The 8,628-nt window shown below is 34.6% G+C and overlaps 1 protein-coding gene and 1 long non-coding RNA gene across 18 annotated transcripts in view; both read left to right on the top strand.

Annotated features, from left to right (window-relative positions):
* Nucleotides 1-8,628, top strand: part of LOC102675631 (cAMP-specific 3',5'-cyclic phosphodiesterase) — a 256,477-nt gene that overhangs the window by 186,732 nt on the left and 61,117 nt on the right. The window lies entirely within an intron of this gene.
* Nucleotides 6,678-8,628, top strand: part of LOC102675353 — a 15,790-nt gene continuing 13,839 nt past the window's right edge. Inside the window, exon 1 of the long non-coding RNA XR_420961.2 lies at nt 6,678-7,173. This is a non-coding gene — a long non-coding RNA (uncharacterized LOC102675353). The remainder of the gene's footprint in view (nt 7,174-8,628) is intronic.

Raw genomic sequence — 8,628 nt, 5'->3', positions numbered from 1 at the left:
GAAGAAGAAGAAGAAGAAGAAGAAGAAGAAGAAGAAGAAGAAGAAGAAGAAGAAGAAGAAGATTGTGAGGCGTAGGGAAATGTATAAAGATAGAAAAACGGGCGGGCAACAAGTCACACGTCGTTGTTCTCGAAAAATACTCGAGCGTGCAGCTCTGGAAAATCAATATTGACCGTCGAACATCGGTGGGAAAACAACGATTGGACACGTTTAAACGTGTGGCCAATCGTGTGCGCGCGGTTCCATTTATTTTCCAAAGTCGTTTGCATGATATCGACGAAATTTTCCAAAAATCGACGTCTATCATCGATCAACAATCCACGATTGTTGCCATATATTTCTCTTCGAAAATACGACTTGGCTCGATACTTGAATCCTAAATTCGTCAATCCTATTTTCAGCTTCGTATTCTTGCTTCAGTCGTGAATCAATCGATTCTCTTCAATACCAAGTAACATTTCAAGATCTCAAGATTTCAAGATTTTGTTTTTAAAGATGCCCAAAGAGAGAGAGAGAGAGAATTGCCAAAAAATCCACGAGATTTCAAATTGTAATCAGAAATCGATTCAATTATTTATATACAAACTTTTTAAAATTATTTTAAAATTAAAAAGTCGAACCGAAACGATCTCCTCGATCTTCTCTAACCCCGATCGTTGATTCGATTCCAATTAATTCTCGATCCTCGAATCGGGATTTTCAAAAAAAGAAAAAAAAAAAAGGAAAGGAAAAAAACGAGTACAGCTCGGCCGGATTTGCGCTCGCCGATCTCGGTTTCACGGCCCACCACCAGAGAGGTAGAGTCGAGGAATCCGAGGAATTGAGGCCGATTGACGCGTTCATTAAAATAACGACCTCCGGCTTCTGCGTCAAGACGAGAACCATTTGCGAATAGAGGTGCACGCGTGTGTGCAGCGTGTACGTGGTAATCACTATCCCGGGAATTAATGTCCATCAGTGCGCCCGTTTCCGTTCTCCGTGGACGACGACAACCGAGCTGGTCATCGATCGCGCGTAGTAATTCCGAACTAATGTTTGACAAACAATTTTGAGAAAGAAGATATATATGTATATATCGGTTTCGATTTCTTTCGAGAAGAAATTTTTTGTTCTTCAAAAGCGGATGTGGAAATTAATGTCCATCAGTGCGCCCGTTTCCGTTTTCCATAGACAACGATAACTGAACTGATTATCAATCGTATTCAAAATAACGTGAAACGACGTTTTTTGATAAATAATTTTGAGAAAGAAGATATTGAGAATTTTTTGAGAAGAAATTTTTTCCATGAACGATGACAATCAAATTGATTATCGATCGTATTCAAAGTACATGAAATGACGACAAATAATTCTTTGACAAATAATTTTGAAAAAGAAGATATATATATATCGATTTCAAATTTTTTGAGAAGAAATTTTCTCCATGAACGATGACAATCAAATTGATTATCAATCGTATTCAAAGTAATGTGAAACGACGTTTTTTGATAAATAATTTTGAGAAAGAAGATATTGAGAATTTTTTGAGAAGAAATTTTTTCCATGAACGATGACAATCAAATTGATTATCGATCGTATTCAAAGTAACGATGTTTTTTGACAAACAATTTTGAGAGAGAATATATATATAGATTTCGAATTTTTTGAGAAGAAATTTTCTCCATGGACGATGACAATCAAATTGATTATCGATCGTATTCAAAGTAACGTGAAACGACGTTCTTTGATAAATAATTTTGAGAAAGAAGATATATATATATATTGATTTCAAATTTTTTCGAGAAGAAATTTTTTGGAAAAGGTGTTCTCCAAAAGCGGATGTGGAATTAATGTGCATCAGTTTCCATTCTTCGTGGATAATCGAGTTGATTATCGATCGATCGTATTCAAAGTAACGTGAAACGACGATCTTTGATAAATAATTTTGAGAAAGAAGATATATATTTATTTCTATACATATAAATCTTGTACATATCGATTTCGAATTCTTTCGAGAAGAAATTTTCTCCATGGACGATGACAATCAAATTGATTATCGATCGTATTCAAAGTGAAAGAACGTTCTTTGACAAACAATTTTGAGAAAGAAGATAGATATATATATATATCGACTTCGAATTTTTTCAGAAGAAATTTTTTGGAACGAATTCTTCAAAATTGTTGTGAATTTTTCGTGGAGGTAAATTTGATTTTTCCAGAGCTTCAGCAAAGATAATTGCATGGTTTAAAGCAATGGATGTTGCGAAAATGTCGAGTGGGAGATTTTGAGAAAATGAGAAGGAAGATAGATTGGAAGAAAAATGCTCGAGAAATTAGAGGAATAAAAGAATTAAGAGGAATATTTTTCATTTCTAACGACATCTGAACGGCATCAAGTTGTCACTACTTTTAACGCAAAACGTTTTTATTATATTATATAATACAGAAAGCGGTATTTCGTTCGAGTTGCTCGAAAGTAGTCACAGAGTTAGACAAAATTACTTTTCGTATTTTCATTTTATAAATTCGTCGCATCGTAAAATTAAAACAAAATAAAATCAAAACAATTTTCAAATATAGCCGTTCGAACAAGATAAGGAAATTTAATTCTTTTTCGAATACCATTCTTACATTCTACGTTTCGATTTAAACTCGTACTCGTTTTAAAATTATAATTATTCTATGCCTTCATGTGTATACAAATTATGCACATCGAATTATCAACGGCAAAACGATCGTTGAATCTTGGAAATAAATTGTCGAGCGGTTGTTAAAGTTACTCGATCGACGTCTCTCTTTGTTTCGATAAAGAAAGGGGAGGGAAAAAGAGATCTAATTTAAATATATTATTTATCAAGTAGACTCGTATTGCGAGCCAAGTGAATCATTTCCATCGCGTGACTATTCCGGAAATCGTCCAATTTATATCGTCGAGTGTCGCGATGAGTATTCAATCGAAGAGTAAAAAAAGAAGAAGAATCGTGACGAGAGAGAGAGAGAGAGAGAGATGGAAGATTAACGTTCGCGGAAAGGAACGCGATCTTGGAAACGTTTTAATAAACGAGGAGGAGGAATTGCCATAGAAAGGAAAAGGAAGAGAAAGAGAGAGAAAATCGAATGAAATGAAAGAAAAAATAAGAAACGAGATTGGTACAATGGAAACGAGGCAATAAGAGGTTAGGTTCCGCGTTATGGCGCCATCTAATCACAGTTGCAATAAGGAATTTTTGAACAACTTTTCGAACTTTATAATAACTGAAATTGAAAATAAAACGAGAAGGAAGAAGAGTTTCGTATTAATATTTAGAAAAATTTGTTTCAGATAATTTCCATCAATCGATATTCTTTTTAACCTTTCTTGATCTTTATAATTAAAAAATGGAAAATATCCAAGTATCTGTTCGCAAAATTTTAATTTTCGAATTTATTTATTATTATTTAAAATTAAAAATTTTAATTAATTTCGATTCGACATTGAAACTATTCTCACAATGTACATCTAATCCATCGCGTATAAATTCCGAATGTTACATTTTTTCTCGCATTTTTTCTCGCATGGAAGCGTATTCAAATATTTCGAGTTATTGGCTAAAGGAAGGGGAAGGAAAAAATTCGAAAGGTCGAGGGCGTGAGATTGGATATGACAAAATTTCGTATTCCTGTTCCATCCTGTTCGTTCTTTCGGAAGTGGATCGAAGTGGAGAGCCCATCTTCATCATTTCATTTGGCGGGTGTCGCTTAATTCACGAGGAGAACCCGTTTATCCGTCACCTTTATCTTCTCTCGTTTCTGCCAAGCGTCGAATAATCGCTGAATTTCGTCTCGGATGAATCGCTCCTTCTCTCGACAATTATCCTCTCGAGAAAAAAAACATTTTCCTCCTTAAAAGAAATACGAGATTCGAACTTCTTTTCTTCATTAATTTTCGAGCATTAATATTCACGTAAGTGATATAGATACAGATTCGAACTTCTTTTTTTCACTAATTTTCGAGCATTAATATTCATGTAAATGATATAAATATAGATTCAAATTTCTTTTTTTCAAAGAATTTTCGAGCATTAATATTCACGTAAGTGATATAGATACAGATTCTTTTTTTCATAGAATTTTCGAACATTAATATTCAAATGATATAGATACAGATTCGAACTTCTTTTTTTCACTAATTTTCGAACATTAATATTCAAATGGTATAGATACAGATTCGAATTTCTTTTTTTCAAAGAATTTTCGAGCATATTCATGTAAATGATATAGAAACAGATTCAAACTTTTTTTTTTCACTAATTTTCGAGCATTAATATTCAAATGATATAGATACAGATTCGAACTTTTTTTTTTCACTAATTTTCGAGCATTAATATTCAAATGATGTAGATACAGATTCAAACTTCTTTTTTTCAAAGAATTTTCGAGCATTAATATTCACGTAAATGATATAGATACAGATTCGAATTTCTTTTTTTCAAAGAATTTTCGAGCATATTCATGTAAATGATATAGAAACAGATTCAAACTTCTTTTTTTCACTAATTTTTAAATATTAATATTCAAATAATGTAGATACAGATTCGAACTTCTTTTTTTCACTAATTTTCGATTTAATATTCATATAAATGATGTTTATACAGATACAGATTTTTCTGAATTATAACAATAGATATTTATATCGTTCCAATGGTAGAATCGTATAATCAAAATATTCGTTATTATCGATCATCCATGTTGAACGAAGAACGATTTTTGAACAATAACAATCGAGCAAAACGTAGAAATAAATCGATAAGATTATTATCGATGATTAAAATCTAAAATCTTTTTCGGCGATAAAAGAAACGAATTAAAGTGAAGAGGAGGGTAAAGGTAAAACTTTTTTGAAAACTTTTTGTATGTATGAGAGTATGATGTTGTGGAACGGGGTGGAAGAGAACGTAGAAGAGATGATGTAAAAAAAGTTGGGGATGGGACACGAAACGGGCGACGTGATGTAATCGTAAGAATTTCTTATAAAGAAAAATTCTTCGAAATAGGGTATGGGAGAAGTAATGAAATAAACGATACAATGATATTATACGAAGGACAAAAGAAAGAAAGGTAAAGAGAAAGAGGATAATTCTAAGATATTCTAAAAGTAACTTAAAAAATAAACGGGGAGAATAAACCACGTCTCTATAAAAAAAAAAAATAAGAGAATAAGAAATCCTTTAAAAGGAACCTGCCATTTGAACGAAAAAGCATCAAAACGTTCTTCTTTAAAAATAATTCTGCTTCGAAACTCGGAAAAAAAAACTTGTGGAAATACGAGATACCGAATTCTTTCTCGTCCTTATTTATTATTATCATCGAATTAAATATGTAACGAGTAAAAAAAAGAAAAAATAAATTTTCGAGATAACAAACGAATGAAAAATAAAAATCGAGCGAAGCTATGAATTTTAAGCCTTTCGATTTAAACGACGAGAATTCCATGAATATAATATATAAGGATTCTTTTCATCTTGAAAACGTAGATTTTCTTGGGAAACGTCAGAATAAATTATTCTCGAAGTAAATACGCGAAGGAAAAAAAAAAAAGATACGTATGCAGATGTGCCGTTGTCCTTGTCATAAACTTCAATAAAAACAACGTAGAACGTAGTAGAATGAATGAAATCTGAATTTTTATTCTGTACGACAAGCAAAAAAAAAAAAGAAAAAAAAATTGAAATGCAAAGATTTTGAAAGATTCGAAACAATAAGTTATACACGCTTCACGAAGATTATTTGGGCATAAAGCGAATTCAGATTACGAACCAGATGCCACTTTGGTCGTAAACTTCGACCAAAACTACCAAATGAACCAAATGAATAAAGCTCAAGGTCTAAATTTCGAATAGAAAAATATTCAAATTGAAAGATTCGTTCGAAAATTCGGCGAAGATTTTCTTTATTTAAATGTACGGATAAATAAATTAATAATAATAATCGAAACGAAAACTCCGTTTCAAGTCCAAAGGCAAGTCGAGTTGTCGTTTAAAAGTAGCACGAGGCGTTGAATAACTCATGATCATCAAGAACTAGAGGATTCAGTTTACACATCGCAGTGGAAGCTGAAAGGAGAAAAACGATCTTTCGTGGGAAGAACGAAGCCGTTCCGCGCACCAAATATCTTTATTCTTCGATTAGAACGATATTCGAGTCCAAAGATGAAAAAAATCAAAATGCAAATTTATTAAAAACAACCATTCGAAGGTATATATACGAAATTCTAGATTCATGAAACGATTCTCTTCAACATCCACAAGAATCCAAAACAACATGCTAATAAATATTCTCGTCGTAAAACGTAATCCAAGTAATAAAACTTGGTCCACTCCTAGAATCATGTTCACAAAAGAAACAAAGGAACGAACCCCGTTCTTCAAATCCGTTCCAACGAAACCCAAGACTCGTCTCCTTTGTCTTTAAACTTCCACGTAATAATAAGGAATAAAACTGAGAGCCTCCAACTAGAATAACATTCAAAGAACGTTTAAAACGAGAGGAAGACGAACGGTTGGTCTCTTGTCGACCAACAACAAAACGACGGTTTTTTGCGCAAAAAATTTCGTTTCCAAACGAAACTCGAAGATTCATAGCATCGTCACGCTACGAATTCTTCGTTTCGTATATTGATGAAGCGACGAGGACACTGAACACGACCCACGACCCACGACCCATCGGCCATCCGAAACCGAAACGGGGAATCCGCGAAAAGGGATCCCACGTGCGAGAGAGACGGAGCGACACTGTCCACCGCTCGACGGGCCGTGGAGGAACAGAGACGAGGAACGAGAGAGGAACGAGCGACGCGCAAGTTTCCCGCGCAAATCGCGCTCCCCTCCTCGCTCGCCTCGGCGGCGAAATCTCGGCGAAAGCGGATCAGCCTGGCCAGTTGGACAGTCGCGGCAAACACGAGGTGTCCGACGTCGCCAGTGTACCGAGTGTCCCCGTCACGTGAATCGGCCATCGCGCTTCCGGTTCCGGTACGCGTACCGCGCCTCGACCGACTCCACTGATCGATCCACCGCGTTCGATCCGCACTGCACGTCCCTGAGAGGGACAGAGAGAGACAGAGAGAGAGAGAGAGAGAGAGAGAGACGGATCGCGTGGGAGACGTACCGCTCGCTCTCGCATCGATTTTCGCCTCGGAAGAATTCGAAGAATCTCGCGGTAATACTTTTGTGATCGAACGAATTTAAGAGGAACGTTCACGTTCTCTGCGAGTGTGCTCCTTTTTTCTTCTTTTTCTTCTTCTTCTTCTTCTTCTTCTTCTTCTCTTCTTTCCACGAAATTTGGGAAATTGGAAATTTGAAAATTTGAGGATATTTTTGGGGGGGGAGGATTCAAGAATTTTGTAGCTTAGGATTTTGAGAAAATTTAAATTTTGAAACGGAGAATTTGGGAATGTGGGAATTTTAAGTAGGGAGGGATTCGATTTGAGCGATTGGAAAGTTGGAAATTCGAGAAATTGAGAATATTTGAAAATTTGAGAATTTTAGGGATTCGTGAAGAATTTTTGTTTGCTTGGATTTTGAGAAAATTTAGGAATTTTAAGTTCTTGGGAATTTATGAAATAAGAGAACTTGGGAATTTAGGAATTTTAAATAGTTGGGAATTTAAGGAATTGAGAACTTGAGAATTTAGGGATTAGGAGTTCGTAAAGTTGGAAATTTTATCTTCTTCTATTAAAATTAGGGGAATTTAAGCGAAGATTGTTTCTTGTTTAATCGATCGATTAATTGAAGAATTGATCGATATTCGATGGCGGATTGAATAGCGATAGATGTGAATTTAATTTACTTGTGCGAAATGGCGATTAACTAAACGGCATCGTTTACCCTTTTCAGAGCGTCCCCTCTGTCAAGTGTGCGCCCCCTAGGTCAAGTCTCCTTTTGATTCGAAATTAACTTTAATACTTTGATGAGAATGATAATAGCTTTAAGGAAAATTGAGAAATTATGTCGAGCTATGAGAAATTTTCCGTGAAAATTACCCATTTCGATATATGTCTATTACGAAGATTGATCAATCAATTAATTAATTAACGTACCAGAATTTCTATTTATGCACATCACGAAACGCACGTATGAATGTAATTCATTTGAGCCAGCGCTCGACAAATTATGATAATTTTCCAACCTGGAACAAGTTATGCATCAAAGTATTACATTCAGAGATTCGTACCGAACTATAAATTAAAAATTAATAAAAAGAATATATATATATAAAATTAACGTTCCATTAATAGCAAAATTTTAATCAATCTTCTCATTTTTCTTCGCAAAACATTATTATTAATTCCTTCTTAGAAAATTGTGAAAAGGATTCGTATACACGATTCTCGAATAAAGTCCTCGCGGAGAATAGACCTCGGACGTCTCAGAGGCAAAACGAAGAAACAAAAGGGGATAGTATATCTTTTTCTGCGAAAGCATACGCGGAACACAATGGTCTAAATTCCAATGGATTTTCGCGACAGTGAGACAGGNTATATATATACACACGTATCACGTATTCTTTTCTCCTCTCTTTCTCGTTCCAATTGCAGTATCAAATATACATTCGCTGTCCGCGCTTCACATTGATGCCTGTTACATAAACAGTTCGTACAGTGGAAGGAGAGAG

Source organism: Apis dorsata, unplaced genomic scaffold (assembly GCF_000469605.1).
Source record: "Apis dorsata unplaced genomic scaffold, Apis dorsata 1.3 scaffold_73, whole genome shotgun sequence".
NCBI classification, from domain to species: domain Eukaryota; kingdom Metazoa; phylum Arthropoda; class Insecta; order Hymenoptera; family Apidae; genus Apis; species Apis dorsata.
The sequence above is the reverse complement of the archived record's forward strand: the minus strand, read 5'-3'. Positions and strand labels throughout refer to the sequence as shown.